The 14584-nt window shown below is 38.0% G+C and overlaps 1 long non-coding RNA gene across 3 annotated transcripts in view; it reads right to left on the reverse strand.

The window, feature by feature from the left end:
• The window catches only part of LOC121071763, a 162125-nt gene that overhangs the window by 106197 nt on the left and 41344 nt on the right, over positions 1-14584 (reverse strand). The window contains exon 1 of one of the 3 annotated variants that reach the window (XR_005820760.1): positions 13935-14057. The exons of the other annotated variants lie outside the window; for them this stretch is intronic. This is a non-coding gene — a long non-coding RNA (uncharacterized LOC121071763). Of the gene's footprint in view, positions 1-13934; positions 14058-14584 lie in introns of those variants that run through there. 3 annotated transcript variants of the gene reach the window in all.

Consider the following 14584-nt stretch of genomic DNA (forward strand, 5'->3'; position numbering starts at 1 on the left):
GATATTTTTTCCCTTCCCAACTTTAATTCCCTTCAAAAGAATTTGAAGCTTTATAACTTAAGCTGTACTCAGCCAAACGATTGTTTTAAAACTTTTCAATTACTTGTTTGTTTGTTGTACCTGTGTGTACATGTCTGACTTTCATCATGATTCACTCCACCATGCCTGACTATCAGCTGATTTCAGCCAGGGGATGAACAGATGTTTTGTTGTGCTTACTGGCAAGGAGCACTCTGGTCATCAGGTCTGACATATGGCCATGATGGAACACAAGAGCTGCAGAAGCACTGCTCCTCTCCACTATCCAACCCCAAGTATGCCCTCCAGCACTCAGTGCTGCAGGGAATGGGTGTCTCATCCTGTTAGTAAATCCCTCTCACTTCTCATTTTAAGGGTACCTCATGTACAAGGTCAGGCTTGAGCTTGACTAAAGACCAAGGTGCATTGGGGTAGGATGCATTTTGCAATTAGAATAATTGTAAAAAAAAAAAAAAAAAAAAAATATATATATATATATATATATATATATATGATTTCACAATTTAATTTACAATGAAACTAATCACTGAATGATAAGCTCTTCCAGTTTCAATTCATAGGCACTATCAGAATCAATCAAATACCTCTCTCTCCACCACGTCTAGGAGGAGTATCAATGACAATCTTAACACAAAAATAAGAAAGTTGAATGAAATTAGTCTTGGTGACTTAAGAATTTGAGGTACATATAATACATTTTTGTTTGACCATGCTGATAGACACAGTGCACATTCCAGTCCACAGAGCCCTCAGTTATCAACTTTACATCTTTTAGCATTCAAACTTTCTATAATTTTTCCATATAGTGAGTCCCAAAGTTTCCTTCAGGGAAAGAAACAGAGCTATGTAAGTACCAAATCCAAAGGAAAGTATTTCAGAAATCTCTGTTCCAACTTGAGGATTTTCCAGTTTATCTGGAGCCACCCACCACTCAGTTACATCAGGCCTGAGTCTGCTGGCATACCATATATTTAGACTTCTATTAATAACCTAGGAAAACTCAGAGTAAGCTTCAAATTACAACATCTGGGAAACTGGCCTCCCATTTCAACTCTTTTAGCTGAGCTCCTCATCTTAGAAAACACCTATGGTGACCCAGCTAAAAGTAGCATCAAAATTTCTGAAAACCTCAATATAATCACCAAACATTCCGCGCCTCTAGCTTATCCTAGCTTCTAGCAGTAAATCTACTGGAATACGCTGTTGAATATTGTCCTAAAAATTCCCGACACACCTCAAAATGTGTGAATTGGTCACTTTCTTTCCTTTTAAATATTCTTTTCCTTATGCATAAATGTTGTTATTCTAGGAGAATGTTTCATAGCTTATCCCACATATTTTCAAGTTGTTTTTTTTAGAGTTTGTAATATGGACACATTAAATTAACGATATCTACATGAGAATTCTTACTAAAGCCAGATAAATATTTCAGAAATGTCTTAGATTAGTAGGTCAAAAAGAACACACATACATCTGGAGACTGTGAACTCAATTGCTAATCAATGTCTGAAAAGTGATAAACAGGTAAGAGCTGGAAGACTTATTTAACTGATGTGCTCTGGGATGCCTCTGTGGATAAAAGTAGGGCAATATCAGAGATGGTGTCTCACCAATATCCTAATTAGTAAGCACGAAAGATCCACTGAGCAAGGATATGCTTATCTAAAACATACATTTTCCTGATTTTCAGGAAAGAATTTTAGAACCATGTATTGATGTCTGTACTATCGTTCTCATCTTTACCAAACTCACTTGATTATATATCTGTTTTTAAAATCATTTGCATTAAATAAAAGTAAGAAAAACTATCTCATCCCTAAGTCTTCAAAATTTATTTATTTTAAGATGCTTGAAAACAAACTATTCGTCTTCAACATTTCTGGGTTGGTGAAAGTTTATAACATTTATATTTTACTAATAATTTTATGCTGCAATGGAACTGAAATACAGATTTAAAGTTTGAACCCTCCCCCAGTGGATATTTTTAAATTTATACTAGCATATACTAAGAATCAGTAGAACCTAAACTTCTACTATAAATCAAATAATGTTGTAAGTAGTGTAAGGACTGTAATACTTACGTATCCCCTGAATCTGATGAAACCAGACATGCATAAAAGCCCCACAGGAATATTCTTTAGGAAAAAAAAAAAAAAAGTAATTTCAGACATACCATATCAATTCACACATTTATATTTGTACTATGACAAATCTAGCACCAGTAAAATAGTCATATCAAGAGCTGGGTGTATTCAACAGGTGTTGATTTGTTTGACACATAGGGACTCTTCATGCCTTACAATAAGGCATCTAATGTTATCTGTGCACTGAATGAAAAATTTAGGAGTGTAAGCCAAGCTAAATCAGGATGTGTATAACAATAGACTTCTATGTAAAAAAAAAAAAAAAAAAAAAAGTTTTCAGATAATGACTGCCAGAAAACATCATACATGTGGAAGTACCCACAGCCCAAAATTCATGTCTTGATGGCATAATCACTCCAGAAATCATCATTTAAATGGGATGTGTATTCAAAGCTTGATAACTTAAGGGGGAACAAGGTTCAAGTTTCACAAAGTGTGTTTGAGGGAATATACAACATACATGATCCAGAGCATTTCTGCAAACACAATTTCTTCTACAATGACCCTCAAAGATCGCTGACAAGGAAAGAAAATTCTGAAAGGATTTGGAGGCGATGTTACTCAATTGCTCAGCAAACATCAGAGGGATATGATGATAGCAAATGTTAGAAGCCAAGTTCTGCTTGAAATGAGAGTACTGCTGTGCAAGGGTTTTGGTTTTGATGTTGTTTTGTTTGCTTTGGTTTGGCTTTTTAGTTTTTGGGTTTACCTACTTTCTGAAATAACATATGATGCATGAGGTAGTGTATTACGCTCAGGAAAGTGTCTGCATAGGATTCCAGGATTTTGATAGTGGGAGATACTGCGGACATGTCACCAATATTTGTTTATTTATTTGTTTGCTCAAGTATATTCCAGCATATATTTGAGCCTGGAAGAACATAATTTAATAATTAGTCTGGAAGAACAATCATTTAATAATTCCATCCTACACAAGCAGGTCTTTTCTTAGATTAAATTGTCCCAGAATTTCTGAGACTTTAAATACTACATACTTTTCTAGACTTGGCGTCATAAATCAACTCATTGTGATCTAAAGGACACCAAAAGGATTCAGCCCCCATCTGGGCAAGAAAAAACGTAGCTTGCCAATACAGCACACTTATGAGCACACTTCTCTTTAAAACAAATTCATCAAAATCTCTTCCATACTGACTGTATGCGTGCTTATTTAAAAGGGAGCCCAGCTTCCATCACCATCCTCCTCCCCCGTAGGAACATATCAGACAGTAATCTGGGCAGATCTCACTGCCTACTTTTACAGCTGAAACTGGGAAGCTTTCCCCAGCTATACTCATAACAAGCCATGACAGTTTGTGTATTCCTTTCCTATTATTTGTTCCTTCAGAAGGTTCTTTTATAGCTCCATAGACTTCACGTCTGTGTTACGATTGTACACATACGTATCTCTTTAGTCACTACAATTTACTCACTCACCATTTTCTTTGCAGAAGCAGCACATATATTAAAAGCAGGAAAAAAGTATAACAATTAGATTCTGCCTTGCTAGATAAATTCCACTAGTGTCCACATCTGCTAGAGATATACTAGGAAAAAAGAAATCAAAAATTGGAACAAGTGAATTTCAAAAGCAATTATTAGGCCATTTGGGACATTCTCCTCCTCTCCACTGAAGTCAATGCTGCATCCCTCCTCAAAAAACAACAGTAGGGAAAGTTCCCTCATACACAGGTCCTCTCAAACACACCTGTTGAGCAAAGACATTCTAGATTTAAAAAAATAAAAATAAAAAAATAAAGAAAAGAAGAACAGTCTCTAGTTAATATTTTAAATATGAACGTAAAGTTTTATTTGATCGCATTTAACATATGACACATAATAAAAGTATAAAAGAGCCCTGAAATTTTTACTTGAGATATCTAGAAGAAAATCCCTGGAGTTGCACATATGAAGACTGTTCCCCTAGCAGTTAATGAAGCAGGAAATAAATACTTTAGAAGAACACTTTACTCTTTTCCTGGCACAGGTTGTACTTCAAACAGGAATTCATTTGTATCATTTACCTATTCGCTGCCTGGTTTTATTAGTCTACCTTGGCTTTTTGGAGAAAACCTCAGCAGAGGTCATCATCTATTCTATACTGCTGTATGCACTATTGTAATGCCAGCCTTGAGTGAAGTCCTTAACAGTGTAATATTTTTAAATTATTAAATGCCATGGTAAACATTTCAGGGGGCAAATATTTACTGAAAGCAGAAAGGGTTGATAAAAAATACTCCTTTATTTTAACCATATGGAAATCATTATCCAGCACTAATATTTATAGGCATTTGTGTACTTTATTTATTTACTGCAAAGGGCCTCACCTATCAAAAGCACACAGTCACAAATAGAGGAGCAGAAATAAAATATAATAAAACAAAATTTATTTTTTTGTTAATAAATTCTCTCTCTCATTAAAACTATTTAAACAAATCTACCTCCAGATTTTCCCACCCCACCCTTGAAGCTAATGTTTCATTTTTCTTCTATTGGTTTAATCAAGGTGGGTTTGTCTAGAGCTAAAGAACATAAAAGTATTGCATTCTCCTCCTCTGTTGTTTTTACCCACTCTTTGGTCTCCTGCAAGCAAAGCCTGGGAACTTGTTTGTGTTCTGAGTTGTACATAAGAGACGAAGAAGCCATCTGAACTTCTGTTGTACTCAGTTATGTAATTCCAAACAGTAGTTAAGGCATTTAACCATTCTTTTTCAAAGTTATTTATAGGTAGCATATGCACAGATCAAAACAACAACTGTATATATCTTATAGGTGTATGGGCATAAAATAAATTTTACATTAAGTCAAACATTAGTAAGGTCTTCCTTTGAACAAAACATTCATAATATTCAATCACCAGCCCAGTTCAACATTCAGCCTCCCATGCTTAAAAACTACAAAGGAGGCAAAGAACCTGAAGGAAGCACAGTCCCATCCTTACTGGTGAAAAGCACAAGAACTGGCCCATTTCATTACCAGGAATAGACATTACTATTATTCAGATGACCAGCCACCATCCTGTTAGCCTTCATTAACAGGGCAAATCCCCAGTAGATCCTTCAGCAGGTTCATTGGCTTTCTGTCTGAATGTGAACTGTAATTCCCAGACTACCATTAAAACCCCAGAATAGCACTGCCAGACCTAAGGGGAAGTTTCAGACACAGGAAAAACCTACTCTGGGAGGAGAAGCAGGGAAAACTAAAGAAATTTCGTCCAAATTTGGTGTGAGAGTTATAGCAAAAAGAAAAAAAAAATAACAAAGAAAATCAAAGCCTAAGAAAATAAGTAGGCAGGACATGTTTCTAGTGAGGGGAGGCAGGGGGGAATGAAGTCAAGACCCACACAGCACAGTGATGAATGACCAGAAAATATATTCTGATAAGATTGACCCCATATCACTGTGACTCAAGATAGTTTCCATATCAAAATTGAACTCTTAGGTGGAAAACAGGAAAAAAAAAATAATTGGCTTTTGAAAGTGGGCAATTTTAGCAGTCTACAATTGTTTCTGAGATGTAAATCTATTTCTCTCTCCAGATAACATAGAAAACAATTACTCATGCAGAGAACATTTTTAAACACCTATCTTTGGCAGGATAGGTCTCAAGAACAGTTTATTGCATTGATTCTCCGTGGTGAGAGAAGCTAATTATTTCTATCAGGAATCTACAGGATGATAAAACAACTGCTCCGTTAGTAACAATTTCTAAAGAAATTCAGGAAACTGTTAAAAAAAGAAACTAACGTGTGTTTCATTCAGTTGCACCCGATAATCTTGATAGAAAGGTTATTCTGATATCAGAACTATTTTGAGTATAGCTGGCCTATTTATAACATTTGTGCAAAGGTAGTGGGAGACTGACTTCCACTGGGGAAAAGTCTGGCGTGTGTGGAGCAGGTTGGAGCAGAGACACACTCCACTTCACCTCTCTGCTTACAGACAGATACATAAGCTCACATCTCAGTTGTTCCAGTGCTCAAGATAACTATAGGCAAAAGAAAGTCTACTCCATGCTGAGCTCGGCTGCACTGCAAGACCTTTAAGCTGAAGGACAACTGTGAAAGAATTGCACACAAATTCCAGAACACAGCTCTCAAACAAGCTTTGCAAGGAATAAATTTCATTACACAGCTACAATGTACACCATGGTTTAATAAATGAAAAATTTTCTGGTTCATCACTTACTTCAAGGGTGCTGACCATGTGTACTGTAGTAAGGTGTAGAATACGTCCTTAACATTTATCATTTGATCAAGTATGGAGACTATCCCTATTAATAAAACTTTAAAAAAAAACAAAACACTACAGCACAATTGTACGTAGGCAAACTACCATGAAGACACAGGCAGCCAGCCAGTCATGCTTGACACTTCAAACAGTCTCACTTAAAATACAAGCATACTGAGTTCCTGCAGCAGTTGTCACCACTGCTGTCACTGCATGACCGGGGATTCAGTACAGAAACAGGAGAGAAAAAAAAAAAAAGAAAAAAAAAATGCAGAAGAGTCAGCAGTTTATTGCTAGCACTTGGCAAGAGATGGCTCCTAACAATATTTTTGTACCCCCCTTTCCATAATGTTTCTTTGCAAAAGATAACCTCTATCTCCATGGTTCAGAGGTAAAACCATGAAATAGCCACTACATATCATCAGCCTTGAATTCCTTCATTTACTTTTCATCACTAGGTAATTGTTTTTCCTCCAAGAAAATTTATGCATTGGAGTCTCTGGCAACCTAGATGACTGAGAATGGATTTCCCAAGTTTGCATTGTCCCAAACACACCATTTGATTTTAAGATAATTCCTTTCTTTTATTGATCTGTAGATTTCCAGCATTCTCAAAGGGGTTGTGAAGCCACTTTACTGCAGGCTGCAGCCAGACACGTTGGAAGAGAACAAGTGTACCATAAGGAATAATGTGTTTTTAGACAAAAAAAAAAAAGTTATGCTGTGAAGCTCCTAGGCTTGGATTTGCAGCACAAGGGTATCCTTCAGTAATGTTGTAGAAGAGCAAGCCTATGAAAGTGTCAGATTTTATTTTTTTTTTTAAAGATGCAAAATTTTTCGTTAGGATTTATCTTAATAGTTTACGAGATAGTTGGCTGATCCAAAATCATTGTACCATCTGCAGATATATCTTCTTTTCTTTCCAGTACCAGTTTCTTGCGCGATTAAGGGCAAACAGTGTTGCAGTTCAGAAGACAGGAGAACTCAGAGACATCTTAAGACACCTCAGATACTTCCTGTTATTGGATTCTATCAAAGGTGTGGTGTTCAGTTTCTTCACGCCTTTCTAATAAGTGTTTCCACTGTTCTTTATGTCACGTTACAAGGCAATTAGCAGAATTATTCTTTCACCCCAGGAGGTTACTAAAAGCCATGCCTAATTTCAGATTCCATTGCATTGTAGAAGCCAGGCTTCAATGTGGTCACAAATACAAAATTCATTTTTTATAAATATTAAGGATTCAAAAAAAACCACAAGTACACACTTGGCTCGTTTAGTCCCCTCTTCACATTTATCGGTCAACAATGAGAGACAAGATACCAGCGATTAAGAGTCCTTTACTTACGTAGGTTTTATAAGCAAGTGCACTTTCTTACAGTACTCGTACTATTATGAGGTGTTTTTCTTTCCACTAAGGGAAATTAAAGACAAAAAAAACACAACACTGTAGCACCTGGTTCTCCCCCTCACTTATTTCCTGGCTATCAACTAAATAGTTGCAGAAATCCATAATTTGTTGTACAAATTTTGAAGTCCAGAACGTGTTGGATTGCAGCCCATACTAGATCCATTTGTTTCTGATAAGGTACACAACGTTTATATTCAGAAGCAGCCTAGTGCTTCTAGGAGCACATTAGTTTATATCTAGAAGAAAAATATTCTGTGTTGGAAGAGCAATGTTTGTTTCCATTACTTAATCAAACTGCTTTTCTGTAGTATGGACAGAAATAAATTCTTGCAACTGGAAGAGAACAAATTAAGACAGAAGAAATTCTGATTTGAAGAACATCCCTTAAAGCAGACAAAAAGAAAATGACACTCCATGCAGCAGATCCAAATGGGAACTCCCCAAATCAGAGGCAAGACAGCACAACAGCAGATAAGGTTTAATAAAGGATCATGTTTCAACATAGGTGGAAAGATCAAGAGTAAATAAAAAAGACTTCACTATTCTCTAATCTGCATCTAATCAAGCATATAAACATGCTTTTAATTTGTAACACTATAGCACTTCAAATGTTTCATGAGTTGTGAAATTTAACAAGGGCTGTGTTGCTTTAGGCAGAATCTGTTTTGTTTTTGCCTAAATTACTGAGCCAAACACAATGCATGGAGATTCAACTCACTGCAGCATTCATGTGCTAACATTTTCCCTGCTTAATGTTTTCCTTTGCATGGATTCACTATCAGTGGAAAGTTAATAAACAAGCCAGTTATTTGTTGGTTCATTTGACTGCTCCTCTTCACACTTCGGGAACAACGTGAAGTCTGATACAGCCTCTCCTCTGTAAAATACCTCAGTCGCTTCTGCATGCACACTTCTGCGTAGTTCCACCAAAATGTAGCAAAAGCCAAAGTGCTCTCTTCTTGTATGAACACACCCTTTGTTGGCTAAAATTGTTGAGACTTGAGGAAGAGGTACTACAATATGTTTGGATTTTTTTGTCATGTTGTTTTGTTTGATTTGTTTTATTATCATTATTCAACAGAAGCAACATGCTTTGCAACAGACAATCACACCATGTCAAAGTTGCAGGCATGTTATACATGAATTTGAACTACTACAGGTAAGACACTATATTTCTGACACTGTGTTGAAAGAAGCACAGAAGAATATATCACTTTATCCTACAAGAAAGGCAAAGAGTGAACTACTAACAATTGCTTGTGGAAAAAAAAAAAAGCCCTTTCTATCCCTTTTATGTCCCAAACTAGAATATGAAACATATAAAAGAGGGAGTCCCAATTAGTCCTGCTTTACAGCTGACGTTTTAGACTAATGACTACTAGCAGGCAATTGATATATGACCTTCAGCTCTTATACAAGATACAGCTAAAAGGCACTGTTCTTGGTCAGCCACACAGAGGAGAAGCCTGCCTGTAAACCCAAACAGTTCTAGAAATAAATGCTGGTAAGCAGTATTTTTAACTGATCAGTATAAATATAGTAACCCAGCACTCTTCTGGAGAGCACAGAACAAGCTGGAGACCATGAAATTGCAGTGCAGCATCACTGCCAGAAAGCCTCAGGATCTGCTCACACATCGTCATGTTGGTAACTATGACTCCACAGCCTATTTAAAACATCATCCGAATATTATTCTACTAGTAGCATTGCTGTTAAAGCCACAGATTGATTTTACTGGCGGGGGTTAGAAAGCAAGCAAAAAAATGAATTAAGACAACACAAGGACAGATTGTGATTGGTGGTATACTGTACATGAGTATTAACTACAGTGACTTCAGAGTAATTACACAAGGTTACTAAAATTAACATCTTGCCCATAGCAACAAGCAAATTAGAAATGCATAGGCACGGATTAAAGGAGAGGCAGGAGCTGATAGAAGCAAGACATTGCCCTTATGAAGGCTTTGTTGAGCTGTTGACCAACAGAAAGAAACTGGAAGAAAAAGCCATTCGAACCCAACCCAGGAACCTGAGCAGGAGGGTGCAAGAGCAAAAGGTACCTTTTGGAAAAAGGGAGCATAGTTAAGAGCTTAGAAAACCCTTCAAAGAAAAAAAAAGTTTGCCTGGCAGGCAGGTTTTTGCAAGATCTCATCCTTCTATTTATAACACCACATGCCATGTTGCATTACATCACACCATGGGAGACTCGCAGCACATGCAACAAAAGGCATTAGAAACACTGTGGGTTCTCTTCAGGAAATACCCACAGCTTGCAGTAGTGGCTTAGGGTAAGTTTTCTGGGAAGGGTATGAAATTCCTTGGCAATGATGTGTGACCTACAGAGTCAGGTACTTTCACCTGAAAAATCACAACACCTACAAAAAAAAAAACACACAGGCTTCCATCCCGACTTTTTTCATTTATTTAAGGTTTATTCAAGTCTTTTCTCTGAGAACAAACTGCAGTATGCTTTCCTATGCTTACCTGTGGTTTTTCCCCCTCTACCTACTCCAAAACTCATTCGGGTATCCTGTTTCATCCCATTAAAGCAGAGTCACAGTTAAGTCTTCAGCAGGCCTAGGGCGTCCCAGAAATTCTGAAGCAATCCACAGGCTTCCAGGCATGCAGCATCACGACTGAGCATAGCCTAGAGCAACCTGATCCAGTCTGGCCTGCTTCTGATAAAAGCATTGGAGTGGTTGACCTCCGGAGGTCCTTTCCAGCCTGAACTATGATTCTTAGTATATTCCCTAATTATGTAGATAACATTTCCCCCCCCAAAAAAAAGAAAAAAAGGCAAAACAAAAAAAACCACTAAGATAACAACCAAGTGTATCACCCAAATTGTTTATAGTATTTGTTTTACTTTCATTAGGGTTGGAGATTTCAAAGTAGAAGAAGCAACACTAATTATGTTTGACCTCTACAGATATTTATTTCTTACAGGAGGGTGATATCGCTCAATTGAAAACGAGTCCAAAGGCTCATTTTAGCTTCTGAAACCTGCAAATATCAATTGTAAAACAACAAGAACAGGAATCGCATGGAGGCAGGTGCACATAGCACAGAATATCCTAAAAGAAACTTTAGGAGCTCTGGATTGGTATAGAAGTGAGGCGAGACTGGGATCAATGTCTAAAGTAGTGAAAGGAGAAAAGCCATGAAAGTCATGATGAAAAGTACAGGCCAAGGAGACAAGAACATGTCTGAGGAGCTGGGGTGAAAACATCAGTGCCCATGCCTGTTCAAGCCAGGGGAAGCCAAGATCTCTGTCTCTCACTGTTCCTCTGCTGTATCCAAGCAGGGAGGTGTACCATCTCCTTCTACAGCTCTTCCACAGATAATTTCTCATTTCTGTTCTTTACGCCCTTAGCCAAAATGGAAGATATCGTACAGTTGAAGAGCAAGGAATTAAACATTTTGAAATCCTTAAGAGGTTACACATGAAAGCTCTTATTAAAGGAGTACTATCAAGTTTTGGGAAAACTATTAGTGTACACACACAGTTAATTGAAGATTGCCTCCCAGCAAGAGTGCCCAGCTGTGCTGAAAAGAAACTACCCTGGACACCTAAGGAATAATAACTTTATTCCTTAAATTTGGAATATTTGACATTGTAACTTTGTTAGTATTTAATATAGCATTTTTTAAGGAATATAATTTTCTTTAAAATATTAGAGCTCATCCCACAGCAGGGTCTCCATCTTACTTAGAGGTAGAAAAAAAGTGGAAGCTTTTGCATTAATTAAGCAAGTGAGAGTGTTGCTAATACTTCAGCCTTAAAAAAAAAAAAAGAAACCACAAATAAGCCTAGAGCTATACAAGAGAAAACAAACATTTTAGTGATTCTTTGAAAAAAAATAACAGCAGCCGGATTTCACTCTGGCAATTTCCAAACACATGGCATTATCTATATTTTTTTTTTGGCAAGTCAAGGAGCCAACCATCAGATTCACTTCTCAGTGCCTGTTTAGTTAGCTGTTTGAGATAGCATGGTTTGAGCTGCAACATTTGTTGATTCTAAGCATAAAAGGATCACATCTCTCCGCTTCCGTTAATAGGATTAAATACGCTGAGCAATTTGTGGTGTGTCAAATGGCACACCAAAATCATTACTGAAATAATTGGTTAGTCTCCAGATTTTGAAGTCACAGTCCTAGATAGTTTTTGCCAGGAGCTTGTATTACAGAAGAATAAATAATGCCTTAGATTGCCAAGCAGAGCACAAGAAAGTAGCTTTGTAATAAGTTTATTTTAAATTTCAGCCATCTAAAGCTATACCTGCTTACATTGCATGTTGCCCAAAAATTTCTCCAAAGAAAGTAAGTGGTGTCCCCATGGCAACAGATAAACCAAGAGGCTTCGTGACAGCTTTTATGAGGAAATGCCCTGGTTCAGTGCCAATTGCCCAGACATCTCCATTGCACGGGGCTTCATACTACAAGTCCACTGGAGTGGAAGGGCCTCAAGCAAGGGATGATCCATTGCTGGATAAAGTGTTAGACAGTAGTGGAAATTCAGAGAAGTATACCAAGTAAAGAATGATGCCTTTGCTTTCTCTTGTTTGCTATATTTTATTAGTATTTTTGGAAGATGACAGAAGAGTTCCAGGAGTACTCTCTACTGAAGGATGATATTTGAACCTAAGGCTGTATGCCTCCCATTGCTTGGGCAGCAAAAGCTGCAACAAGTTGGTGCCACTGGAGATGATATTCAGGACTCCAAAATGCTGCCTCTGTTTGCATGCACGTCAGCTTCTCAACCTGAGAAAAGCCTTTTCACAAAATAAATCTATAGCCTTCAAACATACACAGACACATCATGGGTGTCTGTTGCATTTTCAGATCTGCAATGTTACTTCACTAACAGGTGGATGGACGCAGACAAAGGATGCAAGCAGAACTACCTCCTCCTGTCTCTCCCAATACCAAATTTCACTCAAATCACATACTTTACACCACACTGACGGACCAGTCAGAGAGTACAAACCAGTGAAAGTGTTGCTTCCAGACAGACTTATCATCCCTCTAGCTTCTTGCATGCTCAGATTTTTCTCTGCCTGAGTAGGAGTGAAAAAGGGTCCTGCAGAGTGCTGAGCATCCCTGACCTACTTCCTGCAGACTAAGCCACTGTCATGCTAACTCACTGCTGAAATTTGTGATCAGCTAATAATAATGCTAACATCCAGAGAGGAAGACAGTGAAAAGTAGAAAGGGCTTATAAATGGTTGGGGGAGCTTCCTTGATCTCAATATTTAAGGAAAAAAATGTTCAGAACACACCACAGTTCCCTATTGGCTTGCCTTATTCATGGCAAGGAAAAAAAGTCACCATCGCTTAATTTGAAGTAGGATATCCTACAAGTTCATATCCCTCAGTCCCTTCCACTAGCAGTAATGAAGGCTTAACTAGATGTTGGGCTGCCTCCAAAACAGTGGTCAAAGGCCCAAATCAAGAAACCCCAATTTCAAACATAAAAAATTTAGCCTGCCAGCAAGTATTTAAACAAACACACATGGAAAGAAGAAAAAAAGACATCAGTTAAAATATTTTTGGAATGCAAATGTTATATAATATTGTTTCACAATCCTTTCATCTAGACAGTTAATCGCTAGTTTAGTCCACCAGTTTCATTTTAACCTTCTTACAGTCACACTGAACTGAGTTTTAGTCTGTCAATTCTTGCTGGGTGGCAATGTCCCATGCACACTGCCACTAGCCTGGGGACAGGAGCTGCTCCTGCCCCAGCGTTCATTCCCAGTTCAGTAGCAGCCTCTGTTGTGGCTGGCAGCAGGAGGCTGCAGCATCGTGAGCAGCACAGTCTTCCACAGAGGAAACCCCCAAATGGCCTCCACAATGCAAGATTTCTACACAGTGTCCTATCTTCGTTTTCTTTCACTCTGCAAATTTTTTTCACTCCAACACCAGCAGCTACTGCTGTACATTAAAGTGATAAAGTCACCCCAAGCACATGAGCCCAGCTAGTCCAGACTTCACAATTACATTGAAACAACTCTCCACATTATAGTTCGCTCTTTTTAAGAAGGCAGAATAACTTAAGCATCACAAAACTCACGTACCCGAAATAACCATTTCCAGTCTGCCAGCTCCTACCTTTCTCTTCTCTTGCCTCCTTTCCACCAGGTACTTTGGGCTCCCTCCCCTGGGGTTTGTGGTGGGATCCAAAGATGGAATTTTGCTTTTAGCCTAATTCACCAGTATGAAGATGGCTCCGATACTTCGTACTATTTGCTTTCATCCCCTTTCTCCAAATATACAGACTGCAAAGCTGTCTGAAGAAAGAAAAAGTACAGTGCATCTTTCCAAATGGAGGAGAGAAGTAATGAACCCAAGTTCACTGGCACAATTCACAAATTGGGATAAGGAACTGAAAGATGCCTCATGAGAGGGCTCTTGACAAGCATCCTTGTAGGCAAGCCTAAGGCAACCTCCAGCTTCACCCTCATACCTAGGTGTGATGAGTGACCAAGAAAACTGTTGGTGTTCCGTCCCCAATTAAAACTGGCCAGCCCAATGGGGAACAAAAGACCACAAGTTGTTTGAACAACTGGTGGAAGGCTTCTTACAGTGCCATGTCTGTCTCAGCAGAGATTATTGTCAGAAATTATTTAATTACTATTTTGATGTAAGTTTACTACTGCGTATGCTTAAACACAGTGCAAGTTTTGAATTTCTATCAGGCAGCTTCAACTGAAAATGAATCATGAATGCAAAAAATGTGAAAGAATTAGCTCCAGCCTTAG

The sequence above is a fragment of the Cygnus olor genome, chromosome 5 (genome assembly GCF_009769625.2).
Source record: "Cygnus olor isolate bCygOlo1 chromosome 5, bCygOlo1.pri.v2, whole genome shotgun sequence".
NCBI classification, from domain to species: domain Eukaryota; kingdom Metazoa; phylum Chordata; class Aves; order Anseriformes; family Anatidae; genus Cygnus; species Cygnus olor.